This window comes from Callorhinus ursinus, unplaced genomic scaffold (genome assembly GCF_003265705.2).
Source record: "Callorhinus ursinus isolate GAN/ISIS: 27379988/994484 unplaced genomic scaffold, GSC_fseal_2.0 scaffold20, whole genome shotgun sequence".
NCBI classification, from domain to species: domain Eukaryota; kingdom Metazoa; phylum Chordata; class Mammalia; order Carnivora; family Otariidae; genus Callorhinus; species Callorhinus ursinus.
In genome coordinates, this window is record NW_027397082.1 from 27241979 (window position 1) to 27262462 (window position 20484).

The 20484-nt window shown below is 42.6% G+C and overlaps 1 long non-coding RNA gene across 3 annotated transcripts in view; it reads left to right on the forward strand.

Annotated features, from left to right (window-relative positions):
- Positions 1–16902: 16902 nt before the first annotated feature.
- Positions 16903–20484, forward strand: part of LOC112830856 (uncharacterized) — a 29628-nt gene continuing 26046 nt past the window's right edge. For all 3 annotated transcript variants that reach the window (XR_012381715.1, XR_012381716.1, XR_003210018.2), the window contains exon 1: positions 16903–17032. This is a non-coding gene — a long non-coding RNA (uncharacterized lncRNA). The remainder of the gene's footprint in view (positions 17033–20484) is intronic.

Genomic DNA, 20484 nt, shown 5'->3' on the forward strand with positions numbered 1-20484 from the left:
TTCAGGTAAGAATATGATGTCTATTTTCTATTGATTGAAGGCATCCTAGAAATTCAGTCTCTCATAAATATAACAAACTGAGCATCATATTTCTGTAGTAAGCACATTTCTGAAATGGATGGAGGCATTTCTGCGACACCGGGAAGACTGGTTGGATGTCAGACCAAGTGCATGCTGGGCCTGAACATGTTTATAGCAGCTGTGACTTAATGATTTACCACCAGATGCTCTATCAGATCTTGAGGGGAACTGCACAAGGAATCCCAGAGTTAATCAACTATGCACGGGGCTTAGGGTTTCTTTTAAGTTGTTTTCCATTGTCTAGAATTCCGCAATAGTGTAGCTTATGATAGAGCAAGATGGAAGGAAGGGATGATATGAACAAACCTAAAGGGAAAACAAAATTAAATACATTCATTCACTTATGGAGCATTTAATTAATATTTATTGAGCACCTACTATCTGCTGAGACCTGTACTAAATCCTGTAGACACAATGAATGACGAATAAGGCAGATTGCAATATCTGACCTCATGGAGCCAACAATCCAGAGGACAAGATAAAGTTAAACAAGAATTATGCAAGTAATTAAGTTATTATAAATCTGAAAAGTGCTATGAAAGAGAAGAACAGGGGCTTTGGAAATGTAAAACAGGAAGGACTGATCTGATCTGGGTTAGGTGGAGTGGGTTGGACACCACATTCCTAAGGAAGTGGTGTGTAAATTGAGACCTGAAAGATGGGCATGGGCTAACTTGGCAAGAGATTGGGAAGAGCGTTTCATGTAGAGGGAACAGCATGTGCAAAGACTCAGAAGCAATTAGGAGCACAGCATATTGAGGGAATTGCTAGGCCAGGCTGGGTAAAGTATCCTTCAAGAGACTTATTGGGTAAGATGAGCACTGGAAAGCAAATCATAACATTCCTAGCTATTTACAATTATACTGTTTACTGGATGGAGGAGTTATTGTTTAGTTCATGTGTGTAGAATTTAATTACCTTTTCAGCAAGGAAAAGGTCATTATGCTAGTCCATGAGATGGTGAATCTTTAAGGTAAACTAATAATTCTCATAGCTAGGACTTCATCTATTCCATCTCATACAATTTTAATAACTTCAAAATAAATACTTGTACAAACCAGAATGCCTAAAATTTTCTGAGTGGATGAATGTCAGTTAGACAGTTAGTCATCCCGGTTAAAGAGGGCTTCCTTCCCCTTTTCTGTCTATGTCCTTTGGAGTTCTTCCCAGTTATCAAGGTGACCCTTACAGTTCCAGTGTGCCTTCGAAGGGTATGTGTCATTTATGAAAGTCTTTTACTGAAAGATGAAAAGATAGAAGGAAATAAAGCTTAGATCCTAAACTGCTGGTGGTTTCATTGGATTTTCTTTTTTTTTTTTTCCTGTTTTCAGTTAAAAAGTATCACTTTGTTTTACATCCCACCCATATCCTTCTCACACCAATTCTTCCTGTGTCAAATCTCCCTATACGGACTCATGCACTATTTCCAGTATCAATTTCCATTTGTTGTAGGTAATGGTCTCATATCCTTCTATAAGGATAGGTAATGGTCTGTCTTCTGCAGTTGTGTCTGGTTGTACCTATATGCACATTACTGAGGTATGAGGGTGTATAATCATGTGCAACCACAAAACCATTTATGTAGGTATGTGTACATACATGTGTCAACAAATGTGCCTAAGTGTCCTGTGATTATAATACTGTAGGGGTGCGCTGTCCGATACGGGTGTCCTATTAAATTCACTAAAGTAAAAAATTCAGTGCCTTTGTTGAACTAGCCACATTTTATGTGCTCAATAGCCACATGAAGCTGGTGGCTACCATGCTGAACAGAACCGATACAGAACATTTCCACCGGCCTCCAAAAGTTCCTTGGGTAGTGCTACTGTAGGGGTCTCTTTTACTCTTAATACAGTTCAGATTTCTTAACAGGGCTTCCAAGATCCAGACCCATCCTCCCCTGACCTCTGTCACTGTCTCTCACCATGTCTCCCCTCAAGCACTCGTCTCCTGTCATGCTCAACTTCCTTTCGTTCCTTGAGTATTCTTCACTGTCCTTACCAGGTTTTCAACACACTCTTAACCCTTGCTAGAATACCCTTTTGCCCCCCTCTTGTCACCTGTCTTCTTCCATCCTCACCTCAAATGTCATTTCCTCGGGAAGTCTTCCCTGATTGGGAGTCTCTGCAGTGTACACCTTATTTTCGCCCTATATTTTAAAAAAACAGTATCGGGGCGCCTGGGTGGCTCAGTCAGTTGAACATCTGACTCTTGGTTTTGGCTTAGGTCACGACCTCAGGGCCCTCGGATAGGACCGCGCGTCCGGCTCTGCTCTTAGCACTGAGTCTCCTTGAGATTCTGTCTCCCTCTCCCCCTGCTTGTTCTATTTCTCTCTCAAATAAATTAATTAAAAACTAAAAGAAATACTTAAAAAAAAACCGACCTAATCCTTGCTTCATTACACGGGCTTCCTTGCTAGAGTGTAGGCTCCCTGAAGCCAGGGATGTGTGACTGTGACTGAGCTGCTTCACCCCTGCAGGGTCACGCATCCAGCCGGCACTTCCTGAATATATGTTAAATAACTACATGTCGGCTTCGTCCATAACCTTACAGACGGGAGTACAGGAGACCATGTCTACAGCTACAGTGTACGCGGGGACAACTGTGCGTTTCCAAGGCGCGGATACCAGGACACAGCCAGTGTGCACGCAAAGCAGAAATGAGCAATGAGAGTCCGAAAGGAGGACAGCAGATGGAGAAGCAGAGTGACAGATAAAGAAGACGGTTCCCTCAGAAGCCGGGAGGAGATTCTCGGCAGCCACCCGGATCCGATCCGTCTGCCCCATGACCAGTGAGGGGGAGGCGGTCGGCGTGAGGGGGGCGGGGCGTGCACCTGCGCGCGGAGCGCATCGATGTAACTCACACAGACCTGTGGTCTTTGCAGTTCTGCCCGCGGGAGCCTGCACTTCGGTGGCGTGGCCCGTACAAGAGTTTTAGTTTTTCTACTTCACTCTCTCAGTGACGCAGGTATAATAACTTAGTCCTTAGAAATTCATTAACATCTCTTGATCGCTTCTATTTTTAGCACCCCCAAATTCCTTAGAGTGTCTTTCTTCTGCCCTGTGCTTGCCGCTCTGGTCCCTGGGTCTCCCCTCTTTCCTCTGCATGCGTACTTCCGCACACGCCCCAGTCCCACAATCCCGGAGGCCCGAGGTTTGGGTGCTATGCTAATCGCCTTTCTCAGGAGAGAGCCAGATTTCCCCCCTTTTCTTCATAGAAAATGGGGGAGGAAATAAGGGGCCGAGTGAGCAAAGGTGGAGAGAGAATGCTGGGAACGCCGAACAATAATAAATTTGATGCCCTCACAAGTAAACTGTAGTGTGTAAGTTAAAATTTACAGAGTTTATCTGCGGAATGGCTTTAGTTCCAATGTTCTCATAAAGGACTGAGCTAAAGGATTCTCTTTAGATATTAGGGGCAAGCTTAAGCAAGTTTACAAGCTTTTTTTTTTTTCCTTATTCTTGCTGTCCTCTGACAGCATAAATAATGAGGGCTTATAAAATTGGATCCCTTCTAGGGCGCAGGCCAGTCCACGCAAAATGGGTGAGATATGATTTTATATAAACAAATTAGGGCAAAAGACAGTGCCTCCTACAACATCTGCCACCCAGTAGGGCTCCATGAAAGAGCTCAGGCAAAGAAAGAATCTAGTGCTGTGCTTTTCAACCCTGGTTGCACACTGAAAGCACGGGCCACACTTGGAAAAATATCATTCTCTGGTTCTCGCCCTCAGAAATTCTGATGTAATTGGTCTCAGGTATGGCCTGAGCACTGGCATTTTTAAAAGCCCACCAAGTATTTCTACTGTGCAGCCAAGGTGGGGAAATAACATCCTGGTCTAGAGGGAAACTGTGAGTCCTTCAGATATTTACAACGATGCCAAATCATCTTTGGCTTAGCTGTGGGGTTGGGAGGTCTGGGGCCAATCAGTCTGAGATAAAAATTTCATTATGGAATTATTCCATTGTGTGTGATCTGCTAGATGTGTGTGTCTGTCTGTGCGTATGTAACAAATTTCTTCTGAGCCCTTTGAAGTTCCATGTCTTCAGCAGGGTCCCCATGCTTGGAAGTTGGAGCTTTCCCTCAAGTAACCCTATTTTACATCCACATCCATAGTGAATGTGGCAGTAATCACTAGCATCAATCAGCAAGCAGAATGTAGCAACCCATACAGAAAAGCTGGCTTGATAGTCCTCAGTGATATTTTTATTTTCATATATCCACTAGGTTCAAGATTTTGTTATTAATTCTGTAGAAGGTTAAGGGAATGGAGGCAGCTGGTATCATTTATTCATTTATATTTTCATTTCACAACCATCTGCTGAGTGTCTTCTATGTTCCAAGCTCTGGTTAGGGTTGGGGATACAATGGTGAATTAAATTAACACAGTCTCTGTCCTCTGTCCAGGAGGAGACAGAGACAGTGGAAGAGCACTGGCACAGGGCGGGAACGTGCAGGATGCTGTGGGAACACGTGGTTGGGACATCCAGGCCAGACGTCGTTGGCAGGTTGGGGGCTGGTGATGGCGAAAACCTCCTGGAAAAATTACTTTGGGGAGCGTGGCAGCCATGGAATAAAGCACTTGGATCCCCCTTGAAGAAAGAACTTGCTGTTCAGCTCCTGGGAGTGCAGTTATCTGACAGCACCCAGCTGTGAGGGCTGGCAGGCTTTGCCCCAGCTTTCAAGCTGAGGCCATGCTCTTCCAGGCAGGGGGAGACAGCATCATCCTCCCTCCATGCTACTGCGCACAGGGTGGAATGAACGATAGTAGGAAAAAGAGAAGAGGTAAGGGAGGGATTGTGGCCACATCAGAGCGTCTTAGAGGACATCATGAGAATGTGGGCCTCTACTCAAAGTAGATGGATGAGAGCAGAGCATTGGGTGGGCAGTGGTGTGAGCTGACTTATGTTTTATGGTGTCCTTAGCCTCTGATTTGCTCTGGCCCACTTTCTCCCCTTCGGGCAATAATACCCACCCCTGCAAAGCAATACACCTTCTGGGTGACTCCTAGTCTGATAGCTCTGTGGTGAGAGTTCAAAAGAAGTTGAAGATTTTATTTCTGACTTCAAGAATGTTATATTCTCAAGGATGATACTAAGTGTGTTTTTGTGCCCCAAAGTTGTGGAGGTTATCAAGCATCAAGGCCAGGAAGTATGGAGGAGTAAAGTCCAGTCTTTGTAGGGTGATGAATGAAATGACTGTTTGTTTGTTTGTTTTTTTATCCTTGGAAGAGGAGCCAACAACATTCTTACTTGTCCTCAACTTATATTTGCCTTCTCTGACTTGCCCAATCTGGTGATCAGTGAGCTTGGCAGGCAGGTGGCCCTGGAAAGGTCCTGACTGGTATATAATCCTAAATTTGGAGCATGAGTGTCTATTTCCCATTCTTCGCCTTCTATAGATTTCCAGGGACACTTGAGCTGAACCTAGAAGTAAAGAGTCAGGCAAAAAGGGAACTATATAGAAAAAAAAAATAATCCTTCCCTGGAGGAACGATTTTTCTGCTTAGAGATAATGAAGATTCCGTGCTTCCCCCCCCCCCCCTTAATTTTTTTTCCTTGGATTTCATCCCCTTAGCTGATCCTAGAGCTGTGTTGAGAAAGCCCATGACTTGGTAGCTTCCTGTTGAGCTTTAGGCCTCACATCAGGCCTGGATGTCCTTGCAAACTCACTTTCTAAAGATTTCTTGGCAACCGAACAACTCTTTTTGATACCACCTGTTCCCAGGGCCTGCCGGTATCAGGAAGATAAATGCTGGGCGTGAGATAAGACCTGTCCTAGTAGGCAGCTATCTTCTCTGTCCAAGAGTCTGAGCTAACCTGGCCTTGGCCATTCTTGGCCCCAAATGCTGTAATAAGGACAATGATGGTGAACAGTACCGTTACCAGAAAAATGGTGGGAACTGACAATTCACAAATATTTGGTGAAACATATAAGAATATTTAGCACTACTAATAATCAAAGAGGAAAGAGGAGGAGAAGGGTTGTAGAGCAGACAGAATCAACAAAATTGCAAACAGGCAAAATGGCTCACTATAGGCAATTGGTTAAATCTGGATACAATGGAATATCTTGAAATTTTGTTTATAAAAACATGTGTATGGGCATCATAAGATGTTCAGAGGACACAAAACTATATATGCCAATATGTTCTTAGCTTTAAAAATAAGAGCATTTGCATAGAGGAAAATATTAAAAACTAACAATATTTGTTTTGGGGTGGTATAATTATGGATTATTTTAATTTCCTCCAAATATTTTTCTCTAATTTCCTAATTTCTAGAATAAATATATAGCCAGGAAAACCAAATAAAAATAAATTTTAGGAAAAAAAAGAAAAGGGATATTAAAATTATACTACTCACATTTTTTTCCTATAGTGTCATTTTCACAGAAAAAAAAACGTTTGAGAAAATACTTTTAGGAAGTCACCTAATGTTGCTGTTGGCTTTTTCTTGCAAGAGTATGGTGTGATGGCAATAAAACATTTTTCATGAAGTTATGATTTAAATGGTTAGACAGTCTCAGTTAACCCCAGGCCCAGTTATAGAGTTTAATCCTCCTGTCTCTGTTGGCCACCAAGGCTAGAAGGGTGGAGGTACAGCCCCTCTCATTCTTTAATTAGTGCAAAGTGGCACACGTAAAGGACACAGATCCACCCTCTTCCCAGCCCTCTACCACTTTTGGTGAAAATGAAAAAAAAAAGGGGGGGGGAGGAAGACTGAAGAATTATTGAGTTAAGATGATAGAAAAGAAGGTAGGAGAGGAGAGTAGGGGAGCATGCGTGAACGCGGGAAGATCTGGGAGTGAGGGAAGGGCCATGGTGAGCCCTGACATTTACTAAGTTCTTCCTCTGTGCTGGGCTCAACCCTAAGTGCTTGGCCTGGGTGACTCCATTTATTCTTTATGGAACTTCTTGAGGGGGATGTTTTCTCTACTTCACAGATGAGGACATTGAGACTCAAAGAACTAACTTGTCCAAGATCATACATGCTAGTAAACAGTGGAGTTGGAAGTCAAACCACCTTCATAACTCATTCTGAAAACGTGTGTGTGTGTGTGTGTGTGTGTGTGTTTGCACGTGTGTGCCTGGTGAACATGCTTTTGCCAATGGAGTTCTCCCCATCCAGTCACCTGAAGCTTGGAGAGGTGAAGGGATTCATCTGCGGCCATGGAGACCGCACTGGAACACAAATGACCTGATTATCAGTCTATGTGGAAAAATTGCAATTTAAACTCAAACTGTCTGGGCAAAAGCTTTGAAACAGAGTGTGGGCTTTGGGTGCTGGCAGCCATTACAGGAGGAAAGGGAGTCCTGAAAAGCAAGAGGAAGTATGGAAGATGGTGCCTGTGAGGAGCTGGTTCGGGAAAGACCTCTGAGGTGTGCCGACCAGCAAGCATCAACATCCATGTGGTATCTCCTTGGAGGACCCAGGATCCCCACTTTCCTAGGATCTAGGAGTGGTTCCTGAAAGGGCAGATCAGATGGTATAACCACCTCAGGACAAGGAGAGCTGAGAGAAAGTCTTCAGCTTTTGGAGAGATGTAGCAGTAAATGGGATTGGGAAGAAAAATTCGGACTCGGGGAGCCAGACAAAAAATATTTGGGCTAGGAAGGGCTGGACACTAAAACTTCATTCATCCTGACCCAGGCTTCCTTGAGATTTGTCCCAATACTCCTACACTGTTGTAAAGTCACTTCTCCAAATCCATGACCTGAGTGTGAGGCTGCCCACCATCAACCTGCAGGAAGGGAGATGGAAAATAAACAAGCAAGGGCTGCAGCCCCATGATGGTGGTATCACAGAGGGTCATGATGGTCTTCTTCTGTATCTTTTTGATTGTTTGTCACAAGACCTGGCACTCTCTTCCACATGAAAGCACTCCATGTCCACTAACGATAGAAACATCACAGAGAATGCTCTCCAGGGAAGCTATGTGGTGAGGCTAAAAATCAGAACGTCTTAATCTCAGATGATCTAGTGAGTCATTGTCTTCTTCACTATTGCAAGATTATGAGTCCTTAGAGGGCAAGGCCCATGTATCCATCTTTGAGTCTCCCATAGGGCCTAGTATGGCATCTTGCTCACAAATATGCATTGAATGAGTGACATGCAAGGTGCCTTTCCAAGGTTGGGTTGGAGAATCTACAACCAATTATCCTACAGATACAGCCTGGTTTATTTCTTCATAGGTGATTTCTTTGGATTTGTCGCACTGAAATGCCTCAGTCTTCCATTTGCCTCTTATCTGGTAAGTACCAAGAGGTTTTCCTTTGGTTGGTTTTCACCCTCCAAGGCCAAGTCCAGTCACCAGAGAAATGTCCCTGAGAAATTTAATAGGTTTTGCCATCTCTGTTTGATGCAGAATATTGGGGCAGATGGCAGAGCTAGAAACCTCCAATCACAAACATAACCCAATTGCAAATACAGTTACAAATGGGTCACTTACTTTTTGCACATTGTTTTTTTTTTTTTCATAAGCAGAGTTGACACTATTGGCCTTTCTTCAGTAAGACATAGATTTCAAGTAGATTTTGCACAATGTGATAGATTGATCTGCCCAGATAGAAAACATAATGGATAGACAGGAAATTAGACCATGGACAGAGTCACTGCCACTTCCTGACAAATCTTCCCTTGGGGGTGTCAAAATGGCATCCACATTCTAAGTTCCCTTATTTGTTCACTCTAAGTATCAATATAGATTAAAGGCCATTTTATACTCATTTTTCTTATTATTAGAGAGCCAAGAATTTCTTGAACTCCTACCATGAGCCAGGAATTATGTGACGTCCCTTACATGTAACCCTTCCCTTTTGCATTATTCTATTTTGTAGTAGAGGAAGGAGAGTTCACAGAAATTACATAGATTGTCTGAGGCTAAACCACTCTTAATCAGCAGTTAGGATTTGAATAAGCATCTGTCAAAGTTCAAATTTTTGCTCTTTCTCCTAAACCACAGTCCCATAGTCACACTCCTACTGGGAGAGAAGGACTTTGCCATGTGAACTATTCATCCCCAAATTGCCTTCATTATGGAACCCCATCAAAAGCTTTTGCAAAAATCAAAATAAATCATGAGGACTGTATTCCTTTTTTTTTTTGAAATCTTTATTTTGCTCCTCAAAGGACTCCATGGAGCCAAAGAGATGGTCAAAGGAGTCCTTTGGTCATCCCAACTCAGTCTCTGCTCCATTCTGAGGCAGAGGACTCCAAGAAGGATTGAGCAGAAAGCCACTTTTCCATAAGTTTTAGATGCCAGGCAACTATCTTCCTACAGTAATTGGACAGGTTTTTCCAACATCTCATTGAAATCACTCTGAAAATACATATCCAACAGAACAAACTAGATAAGACTGTCCATCATGTGGAATGTTTATTATCTATTTCAAACTGTTTTTCTTTTTAAAAATTATTTTGAAAAAATTGTTTTTAATTTGTAAAAATAATATATAGTTACTGTAAAACACTGAAACAACACAAAGATACAGAGATATAAAAGTGAATAATTCTCATTTATAGCCCCTTTTCCTCACGCTCACCTTAGGAGGTAACCATTGGTGACATTAGTGTTTGTGCTTTTCAGCTCGCCCCACCCCCCCCATACACATGTGTGCACATGCACAGAGCTATGCGGCTTTTCTTTTTTACAAAAATGAGAGCATACTCTACATTTCATCTGTAATTTGCAACTTAATACATATATGTAGGTTTTTATGTCCATCCATCATATTTTTGTTTGCTTATCACTCATAAATGGGAATAACACTGCTTTCCTCTCCTGTACCTTGTAAGTTTGCTGTGCGGATTCATCATGTGTTAAAAGGTACTCAAATATTTAAAAGAAAAAGGGTACCTGAGGTTTTGAGCTGGCCACTGAAGCACTATTTCATAGGGAGATATTATACAGATTAGGTGGTGAGTTCCAAAGAGAGTACGGACAAGGAAGTAATTTCTTGTTTTCCCACTCTGAATGGGACACTTCGTGATCTGCATATTATAAAAACATGAAAGTGAGGTCAGGCTTGGCAGGGAAATTGCTGGCTACAAGCTTTTAGGACAATTAAGAAACAGCAGGATCATTTTGGCACAAGCTTCAACCAGTTGGCAGAAAAATACCTCTTCAGCTCCCACGGTGACTGGTAATTCCAAGTAAATGGCTAAAATTGCCTTTCATGTCTGTCGGCAACTTCTTTCTAGAAGTTTTTGAGTCTTGTTGAGCTCTCTTTGATAATGGGGTATCTCCTCTATTAGGGCAAACCTGATATCTACAACAATGATTTCAACTCTAGTAGGACAAAAATTCACTTGTTTCCACAACTAGGGATCCTTGAAACCTTGCTCAAGTCTAGAAATGAAATTTTTCTCTCAAAGTTTTCTTCTTTTGGGCTTTGTTACCATATATAAAGACTATGTGTTCCATGATTAGTGACATGCTAATAAGCATTTTGAAATATTAAAAATAGCTCACAGACCCCTGTTATTATCTTTGGTGAAGTCCAAGGACTTGGAACCCTAGGTAGGACATTATTAACTTAAAATGTCCTTATTCACTGGAATTATAAGCTGTCAATAAATATTATTTTTCTTCTAACTTCAATTCACTGTTCTCTCCGAAACTAAATGTCTCCTCCCACCCCCAATACCTAGCCAGCGCAGTGCCAATCATTGCCTGTTGGCTCGCTGTGGAAAGCCTGAAGTTGAGAGGCTGCACAGAGTCATGGTTGAGTGTGGCCCCAGAGCTCCAGTGGCTGGTCTGAAGCCAAGCTCTACCACATGTTCACCTATAGCCTCCATCAAGTGGACAAGATGGTGGCACCTCCCTCATAAGCTTACTGAGAAAAATGAATGAATCCACGTAATAAAGCACCTAGAACACTGCCTGGGCCATAAAGTGTTAGTTATCACCCTATCTTTTGTATGTAAGGCCACCCTCTTGAACTTTTGTAACTGGAATGAGGTTAGTAGCTACTTAACACTACTAGAGGAAAATCTCTTCTTGCTCCCTGTGTCAAGACAGAAACGAAGAGGAAGACGATAATGTAAGTTCAATCACTTTCTCTCTCCCTTATATTAGGTCAGGTAAGGTTGGGGGTTTGGAGCCAGGCTGCCTGGTGTGACTACTCACCAGCTCGTACCATGAGCAAGTTTCCTAACTTTCCTGAGCCTCAGTTTCCTGATCTGCATAAGGGGACAAGAGTCCCCATCCCATTCCCCCCATTATGGGGCTATTGGGAAGATCAAGACGGTGTGAATAAAGTACTTACGCATAGTAAGTGCTGTATGTAATTAGCTACTGAGTTGATTTAAATGCAACACATTTAAATCCATCTGCTGAGCACCTACTATGGGTCCACTCTAGGTAGGGACTCATTTATCCCTAACCCTTCAAGGAACACTCATTATCTTCCCTTAACTAAGGGGGAGGTAAGGCTCCAAAATGTGTAGCAGTTCTCAAAGATAGAAGGCGATGGAGCTGGAATGTGATCCAGGTCTTCTGAATCACAGGCTAGTGTTCTTCCTTCTGTACCCCTGGATTTCCCCGTGCCCCATGAATATCTGATTAACCTAAGACTCTCAGGGTCAATAATTAATAATAAACAGGGTGGAAAGATTGTTAGTCTCTGCCTTCTGCTTGTTGTCAGAAACTTTCTTGATGATTTTTTCATGACTGACGTATATGTAAATGCGCAATATACTTTTTAAACAATATAACATCATTTTTCCTATTTCCTATTTCCTATTATATTTCCTAAAATATGTTTTTCCATAATCATACTCTTCAGTTCTTTCCCTTCAAACTTCCGTGGACTTTCTAGAATGTCTAAATGACCCTGGAAGTTTTCAGTCAGGAGAGTTTTTCCTTTTTCATTGATTCTGAAACAGTGAGTTGACTCCGCTCCTTCCTGGAAGCCTTTTTAAGTCATTACAAATAGCATTTATCTTTATAGTTCTCAAGTGACCTTTCGCGCAAACATTTCTTTCTTCTTCCTGGGATGAGTTCTGACATCATTCTTCTGGAACACAAAGGCCTCCACTAGATTGATTTATCCTGCTGAGGTTTTGGAAGGGGTCTCCTCTTCTCTGACCATGTCTTAATTTAAACTTTGGAGGAAAATATCTAATAATGCTTTTCTTCTCCCGGTTTTCCTTGGAGTTGTGTTTGAAAAGGCAGTTATTCTAACATCTGCTTGGAAAACTTTATTGTCCCCAGTCAAAAGTATGGCTTTGTATCTTTTAGCCAATTATTTCTTATCTTTGGCTACTTCTGCTCTTTTTTAATTCAAATCAGCCAGCATCTGTTCCCAGGATTCGGTGCCAAGGTGCCACCCAGCTTAGAGAAACTAATCTTTGATCTTTTTCTTTTGCTTCGTCTTGGTACCACACATTAGTTACCATCCCAGAGTCTCCCACGTTCTCATGATTCCCTTTGCAAATTTACTTGGGATTTAAAAAAGAAAACTTTAAAAGGAGAGCTATGAAGCTTATTCTTATTTAATGCTGAACTAAGGTAGCCACCGGCTGTGTGGTCGCTGGGTTTGCTCTCTTCTGCCTGGATGCTGTATGGCTTAATGGGGAGAGACCTGCCAACTTCGCACAGAGCAGCGGGGTTTTTGGTATTGGCTCTTCTTGGATCCTGGGTCTCTGTTAAGTTTCCCAGGGGGCTTTTTCATATCATGGGCATAATGGTGGAGCTCACCTTCCTAGGTAAAAATTAATGTCAAGAGAGAGGCTCAGGTGGCACCTGCCTCACCAAGACCGTCTCTGATATTCGCAGTGACTTTTCTTTAGTTTCTCGGTACAAATGGATCCTCTCTTAGGCAGAACTCACACTGGCTTTGTAGTTTCACACTGACATGGAATTTTGGTCCAACTTTTGAAGAAAATCTTCTATTTATGCATGATGAGTCTTCTGAATTCTAAATCACTGTTATGGGCATTTTTAGAGTGAGAGTTGTATAACTCGTGTAAGTCGGAGTGAAACAGTTTTGAAAAGTGCTGCGAAGGACTTTTCAATCACTCAGTCATTCAATCAACAAACATTTGTTGAATGCCTACTCCGTATCAGATAGTACATCAGACCCCAGCAGTACAGCGGTAGGGGAAGCAGATACAGGCCCTGTCTTCCTGGGGCTCAAAGCCCGGCTGATCCTTCTGTTATACAGTGGCAGTTTCAATGTGAGTTGTGGCCTTTCTAAGTCAGGTGTAAAGCTTGCCACTTGCCTTGAAGCTACGTTAAAAGGCTGATTCCCAGAGAAAAGATTCTATGATTTCCAGGGAGATGGTATCTCCTGGGCATTTTGCTAAGGAATCAGACCTTTTTAACCCAGAACCATGAATGTAAGTGCATCCCTTCTTGGTATGGAGAGCAGTGGTCGGTCTGAAACAAGGGTTGGCAAACTACCCCCTGTGGGCCAAATTCAGCCCACCACTTGTGTTTGTATGGCCTGCAAACTAAGAATAGCTTTTACATTTTTTAAAGGTTTTTTTAAGATTCTATTTACTTATTTGACAAAGAGACAGCGAGAGAGGGAACACAAGCAGGGGGAGTGGGAGAGGGAGAAGCAGGCTTCCCGCTGAGCAGGGAGCCCGATGTGGGGCTTGATCCCAGGACTCTGGGATCATGACCTGAGCCAAAGGCGTCTGCCTTAACAACTGAGCCACCCAGATGCCCCTAGCTTTTACATTTTTAAGCACTTGTAAAAAAAATCAGAAGAATATTTTGTGACACATGAAAACTATATGAACCTCAGATTTGAGTGTCCACAATAAAGTTTTATTAGCACACAGCTGCGCCCATTCCTTTATTGTCTATGGCTGCCTTTGTACTGTGGTGGTAGAGCTGGAGGACTGCAGCAGACAGTGTATAGTTTACAAAGCCTAAAATATGTATTACCTGGCCCTTTAAAGAAAATATTTTCTGACCTCTCGTCTGGGAGGCTTTCCGGTGCTGTCACCTCTTGAGCCACTGAGAGACGCACTAAGCCCAAACTGCCCTTTTCCTCTGTATGACGTGAAAACCAGGGACAAGTATAAGAAGAGAAAGAGAAATGGTCTGAATTTTCTTAAGCCACAAACTTGGGTGTGCAAGAAACAGCACATTATTTTCTGTAATGACACTTCACATGCTTATTGTTAGAACATGTGATCTTACCCATTTCTACAAAACCTCTGTGTTTCTGTCTTTTCATCGAAGTTCTGGATTTTCTCTCTTGTTTTCCTTCTCTGCTAGCATGGGGAACCTAGGTGGCAGCCTGGCAAGGAGAGGCAGCCCACCTCTGGCGTCTGGCATTCCGGAAGAGTCCATGACCCTGCTCGGTCTGGCTGTTTTCTGCTGCAATGTCTCTTTGTCACTTCTGTCAGATGCTTCCGAGGTTGATGGGTGCTCCGCTCCTCCTGAGCCCTTCTTGGGTGTGGAGAAACTTGCACTCTTCCATGTTTCTCTGGGGCTGCCAGAAATCACTTGACCGCCTAGCCTTCTCTGGCCCTGGTGGCCCAGGACTCTGGGAGGAGGACCAGGTCTGTGTGACAATATTCTTGCACTTAATAATGGTCTCCTTCCTCTTCCCACAGCCAGCTTCTTGGACAGTCACTCCCCCAGGCCTGCTACTGCTCGATGGGCAGTGGTGTTGGAAGACCTGGATGTCTTCTCTCTCAGGACTGTGCTCCTGGCAGGCGGGGAGGAGGGGGACTCGAACTTCTGCTTGATAGGCCTTTCAGAAAGGAGCCTATTTGTCTTTCCCAGTCGTGTGCATGTTCCAGCCAGCTCAAGTCAGACCTGTTGGCTCTGCTTGATTCAGCAACTTCAGGCTCTGGTTAGGCCAGATGGAAAAGCAGTCCTGGAAAAACGAAAATGTGAAACACCAAGGCAGAGAAGGTCATTCGCCCCCTCATAAATCTAAACACACTAAGTCCATTGACGGACCTGCCAGGAAAATGCTATTTTCAGTTTTCTCTGTGGGTTCAATTTATCTTTACTACTAAGTAGTCAAGTTGAATTAGATCCAGAACCAGATACAATTTGACCCTTTTTCCTTGAAAGGAGTTACCCCCACTTTCCTGTCAGGGACCTGGCTATTCCATCCTAAGGACTGGCATTTCCCAAGTTAGGATTCATAGAAGATCTTCCTTTAAGATATCTGAATTAAGTGCATTTAGGCTTCCCTTTCTCAGATAATGGGCAATTGCCTCTTTTCTGCTCTGTCTCATTAAGGATGAGAAGCAGTTGTCCAGGAATGCACTTTACTTCACTGGGTTTTGCTTTCCGAAATGACAATTTTTCTGCATCTTATGATCTACCTTGGCCTGAAGCACAGCCTCGTCTATTATCCTGACCATTCAAGTTGAGAGTTTCAAAAGACAATATGTAATAGAATAACGGAGGATGACAAAGGACACACCTGTCCAGGCAACTTGGGTGGCCAACTCAACCCAAGTGTCCAGTGAGGTGGTTGGAATGGGCACTGGAATGCCCACACCTACAAAATATTACCACAATTGTGTGCAAAGATGAAATACACCATGTATTAAAGAATTCCCCCAGGTTTTATGGGCAAGAATCATAGTTCCCAACCTATAAAGATATGAGCAGAGTAAAAGAGAGTATCCAGGTCTATTTCCCATCTGAATGGCAAAGTGGAAGTTGATTTCTGATTTTCCCTATGGAAATGACTGGTTGCCCCATGTTGGTTTGCATAAATAAGAACGGCTGTCCTGAGGCCAATCTTTTCAGGACAAAGTGAGAGAAACCTCTCCTTCCAACTACAGAATCACAAATTCTTTGATATGCCTCCCTTCAAGAGTTGGGCCTTAGCTCCCCTCCCCCTGAGCGTGAGCAGGACTCAGTAACTCACTTCTAATGAGTAGAATGTGGCAGGTGTGACCTTTTGTCACTTACAAAGACTTGAACATAAAAGGTACTATGGCTTCCTCCTTGCTCTCTCTCTTGGATCACTTGCTCTGAAGAAGCCAGCTGTCATGTCATGAGACCACTAAAGCAGCCCTATGAAGAGGCCCACATGTTGAGGAACTGATGTCACCTGCCAAGAACCAATAAGCAACTGTGGCCTCTGGCCAACAGTCATGTGAGTGAGCCACGCTGGAAGTAGATTCTTTAGCCTCAGTTAAGTCTTCAGATGACACAGCCCTGGCCAACGTCTTGACTGCAGCCCCATGAGAGACCCTGAGCCAGAACCAGTGAGCTAAGCCACTCACAAATGCCTAACCCACAGAAGCTGTGAGATCATAAATGTTATTTAAAAGCTACTGAGTCTTAGACTCATTCATTGCGCAGCAACAGATAATTAACAAAGTTCCCCTTTGAGAATATTTCATTTGTGGTGAAAATTTTATTATAAATGTTATTTATGATGCATACCTTTATGTTTACTGGTCATAAAAAATAACTGGTCAGCTTTCAAGAGCAATAGGGCTGATAAAATGAATTACCCTATTAGTTTAAACCTGAGCTGCCTGAACTTGACCAGACATGTTCCTAGATAATTTAGTGGAGAGACTCAAATGCTCCTCTGTGTAGATCACTCGAGTGGACAAAGAGGAATTGGGGTCCAGATTTATCAGTTTCACTTCATTTTAATAGCAGAGTTAAGAGGATATTGTGATGGTTTTATCATATGCCTGCAAATTCTTTGACACCCCTTTCATTGAGAGTATTGTAATCTCTGTCCCCTCCTGTGGAATCAGAGCCAACCAGAGTGACTTGTTTATAACCAGAAGATGGCTTATTCAACAGCCCAGCTGAAGTGTCAGGTGCCAGCCAGTATCAACTACTAGACACGTGAGCAAAGACACCCCACCCCCGCCCCCCCAGTGATTTCCATCCCCAACTGGCAAGTTACTTCCAACTGTCAAGTCACCTCCCAGTTTAAGTCTTCCAACTTGAGGCCGTGGATATCATGGAACAAAGTTTCACCAGCCTAGTAAAATGGGTATTTCATTGTATTTCATTCTATGAAGGTTTGGGGTAGTTTGTTAACGTAGCGATAGTAACCAGAACAGACATACGGAAACAGTGTTTCTACATCTTTCAAATTAGTTGAAAACAATCCATTTTGGAGACAGGAACTAATTAGCCAACTGAATTGAAGTGATGACCTTTAAAAGACTTAACTTCAGGGCAAAATGTAAGGTTCAGGAGGAAGGTGGCAACGGGAGAGACACGGTATGGTTTTTGCTCTGTTGTATTTTCTGTAGCAAATTGCAGCTCTCTGGGGAAATCATTAAAAAGCTCGTTAGGCAGCATGTATAGAGATAGAAACAGTAAGCATAGATTTCATCTTTGAGTCTTTTCCCCCACTTTACAAAAACGCAATTGTGAAAAATTTCAAAACCAGAGATCTACATCCGGGTATTCACCACTACCACCCAGAATTCATCTGAGCTTAACGCTTTCGGACATATTTGCTTGGAATCTATTTTTAAATAAGAAATCAGCAGATAGATACACTTAGAGCTCCCCACTCCCACAAATTCCAATTTATGCCATCCCCAGAGTTAACTGCTATCCTGAAGTTCGTGTTTCTCTCTTGCCTTTGCCTTTTAATTATTTTAAGAACAATTAGTTCTGAAAGTTATCTTATAATTGCATTTTTGGGAGCTAGTTTTAATGATACTGTCATTAATAAATAAGTTGATTTAGTTAAGATACTACATACAAATGTTCGCTCTCTCACTTACTAATGGATTAAAAATCCTAGGATACATGCTCTCCATCTAGTGGTAAAAACAGGATAACCATTGGTGCACATATGTCTGATGTAGAGGAATGAACGCATATAAAGTGATTTCTATGGACAGGGTACTCTTCTAGTCTCTGTGGGAATATGAGGATGGACAAAACACAGACACCAGCCCTCAGGGCGTTCACAATCCATAGAGTATTAGAGTATGTGCTCAGCAACCACATGAGGAATATGGAGGCTCAGAGAGGTCAGGTAACTTGCTCAAGGTCATACAACTCCTGAGTGGCAGAACAGTGATCCAGACTCTTCAGGTTCTGACTTCCCAGCCTGTTCTTTAAGCCGCAAACCATAACAGTGCTTTAAAACGTATTTTTCATATTAAAACAAATACAGATTTTTTATGAAGCAGAATACAAATTTAGATGAATTGTAAGGCTTAAAGAAAAGAGTCTTCAGGGCGCCTGGGTGGCTCAGATGGTTAAGCATCTGCCTTCGGCTCAGGTCATGATCCCAGGGTCCTGGGATCGAGTCCCGTACCAGGCTCCCTGCTCCTTGGGAGACTGCTTCTCCCTCTGCTTCTCTCTCTCTCTCTCTCTCTCTGTCTCTCATGAATAAATAAATAAAATCTTAAAAAAAAAAAAGAAAAGAGTCTTCAAATAAATTTGGTCCACAACCTCTAATCTAGAAATTTCTACCTTCATGGGTCCCTGGAAGGAAAACTTTGATAAGCTCTGCCTGGGGATGGCATTCCAGCGTAGAGCAGGAGATGGTTCAGAAAGGGGGGTGGGACACTTGAAAGACCAGTAGCGGCCATGATATTTAAAATTTAACACTTGGATCAGCTGGGCACTGACCAATCTGAATGGGGCACTGACTGATAAAATCAGACACCGAATATAGCAACCAGTTTAGCCACAATGTGCTTACCCTCTTCTTTGTGAAAAAAAGCTTATGTATTTTAGAGAAGGGAAGCATCTAAAGAAAGACAAGGATTTATCAAGAAGCCACTGAGAGTTCCTTTAACATATCCCAAAACTCTTCTTCCCCTTCTGTTCTCCTGCCTCCATTAGCCTCCCAAGTTAGAAACTTGTATATTACTCTCCACTTAATTTCTCAGTTGGCCTGGAACCCAGTCTTAATTTCTGCTCCTTACCCCCTCAGTTCCTAGTCTTACTTGGAGGGAGAAGGAGAGAGTAAGGAATGCCTGGGGCAAAAAGCCCGGAGGATAAGGGTTCATTGGGAAGAGAATTTTCTAGATGGAAGAACAGGATGGTTATGGGCATGGTTTGGGCCTAAAAAAAAAAAAAAAAAAAAAAAGGTGGTAATCACATAGTGGATGAGGGAAAGAGCACAAGGTGGTCAGGTCGGAGAGATAACCAGAGGTCAGGCTATGGGAGTCATGGAAGACCAGCTATGTGGCTTATGTTTTATTCTAAGTGCAGTTGGAGCCAGTGCAGGATTTTTGGTAGTAGGGGAGGGGCATGTGTTAAGATATAATTTGTATTTTCAAAAAGTTACTCTAGCTGTGACAACAAAATCTAGCAAGGCCAGACCGGAAGCAGGGAGACCAGGGGCTTTTACAATGCTATAGGAACAAGATGGTGGTAGTCTGGACAGGAGTAATAGTGGGCATGGAAGCGAGAGGAGAGATTTGAAATATCATCTGCAGGTAGAATTTATAGGGATTCATCTGATATTATTTAGTCCAACTTTTCACATTGCAGATGAGGAAACTGGGTTTCAGGGAAGTAATGTTGAGTCACCATCTATAAATGGCAGAACCATATCTGATATAGGCTCTTAATTTTCAACTTAAAACACGTCCCATTGCACCACGGTCCTTTATATATCTTTCTTTATATGTGCATGCCTTTATCTCTCTCATCCAATTCTACATTTCCTGAAAGCAGAGAAGGTGCCTTAGACTTGAATGATTGATTAATTCAACTTCTATTCTGCAAAGGCTACCAAGAAGCCACATGGTAAATGAAATGTTAAGACACAGTTCTACACTTCCGAGATCACTCCATCCTAGGCTCAGAGAAAGAGCTCCTTGACATATCTGAAATTAAAATGAAGTTGAAAAACATACAAAGGTTCCAACCTACACAAAGCAAAATCCCACTGAAATTCAGACTCCAAGAGAACTTCAGGACCTTGTTTGAGATAAGAGAAGGGAAATACTAGAGGAAACTCACATTAGCTCTTTATGAAACATAACAGCCCTTGCGTGAACGGTCCCAAGGGAAAGTTGAAAAGAGTGTTTGCATAATTTCTTTCCTCAACTCTAAACTCAGGGAGGATTTTCCACGGGTTTAGCTGAGGATCCACACGCCCTTCCCAAGGCTTGGTGATAGACACCCTGGTGGAAAGGGTGACAGAATGAGAATTAATCCTGGGGAAACTCTCTCTTTTCACTTCTGCCTGTGGAATTGTAAAATAGCATTGGCTGAGCCTTCATCTTAGGAGCTGTTTTTATCCAGAGGGATATGCAGGGCCAGGTGGAAGCCCAGGGGAAAGCAAAGCAAGGGGCTGATTTTTCATAATTAGTCCTGGCTTGGGCTTCGGATTAAAATAAGGAAAAAGGGGGAGAGACTTCGAGTATACATGTTGTTTGATCTCATTCAATAAGATGAGGGATTAAGGACATAACCAGGAATCAATCATAACCAGAGATTAAGTCATAACCAAGAATAAAA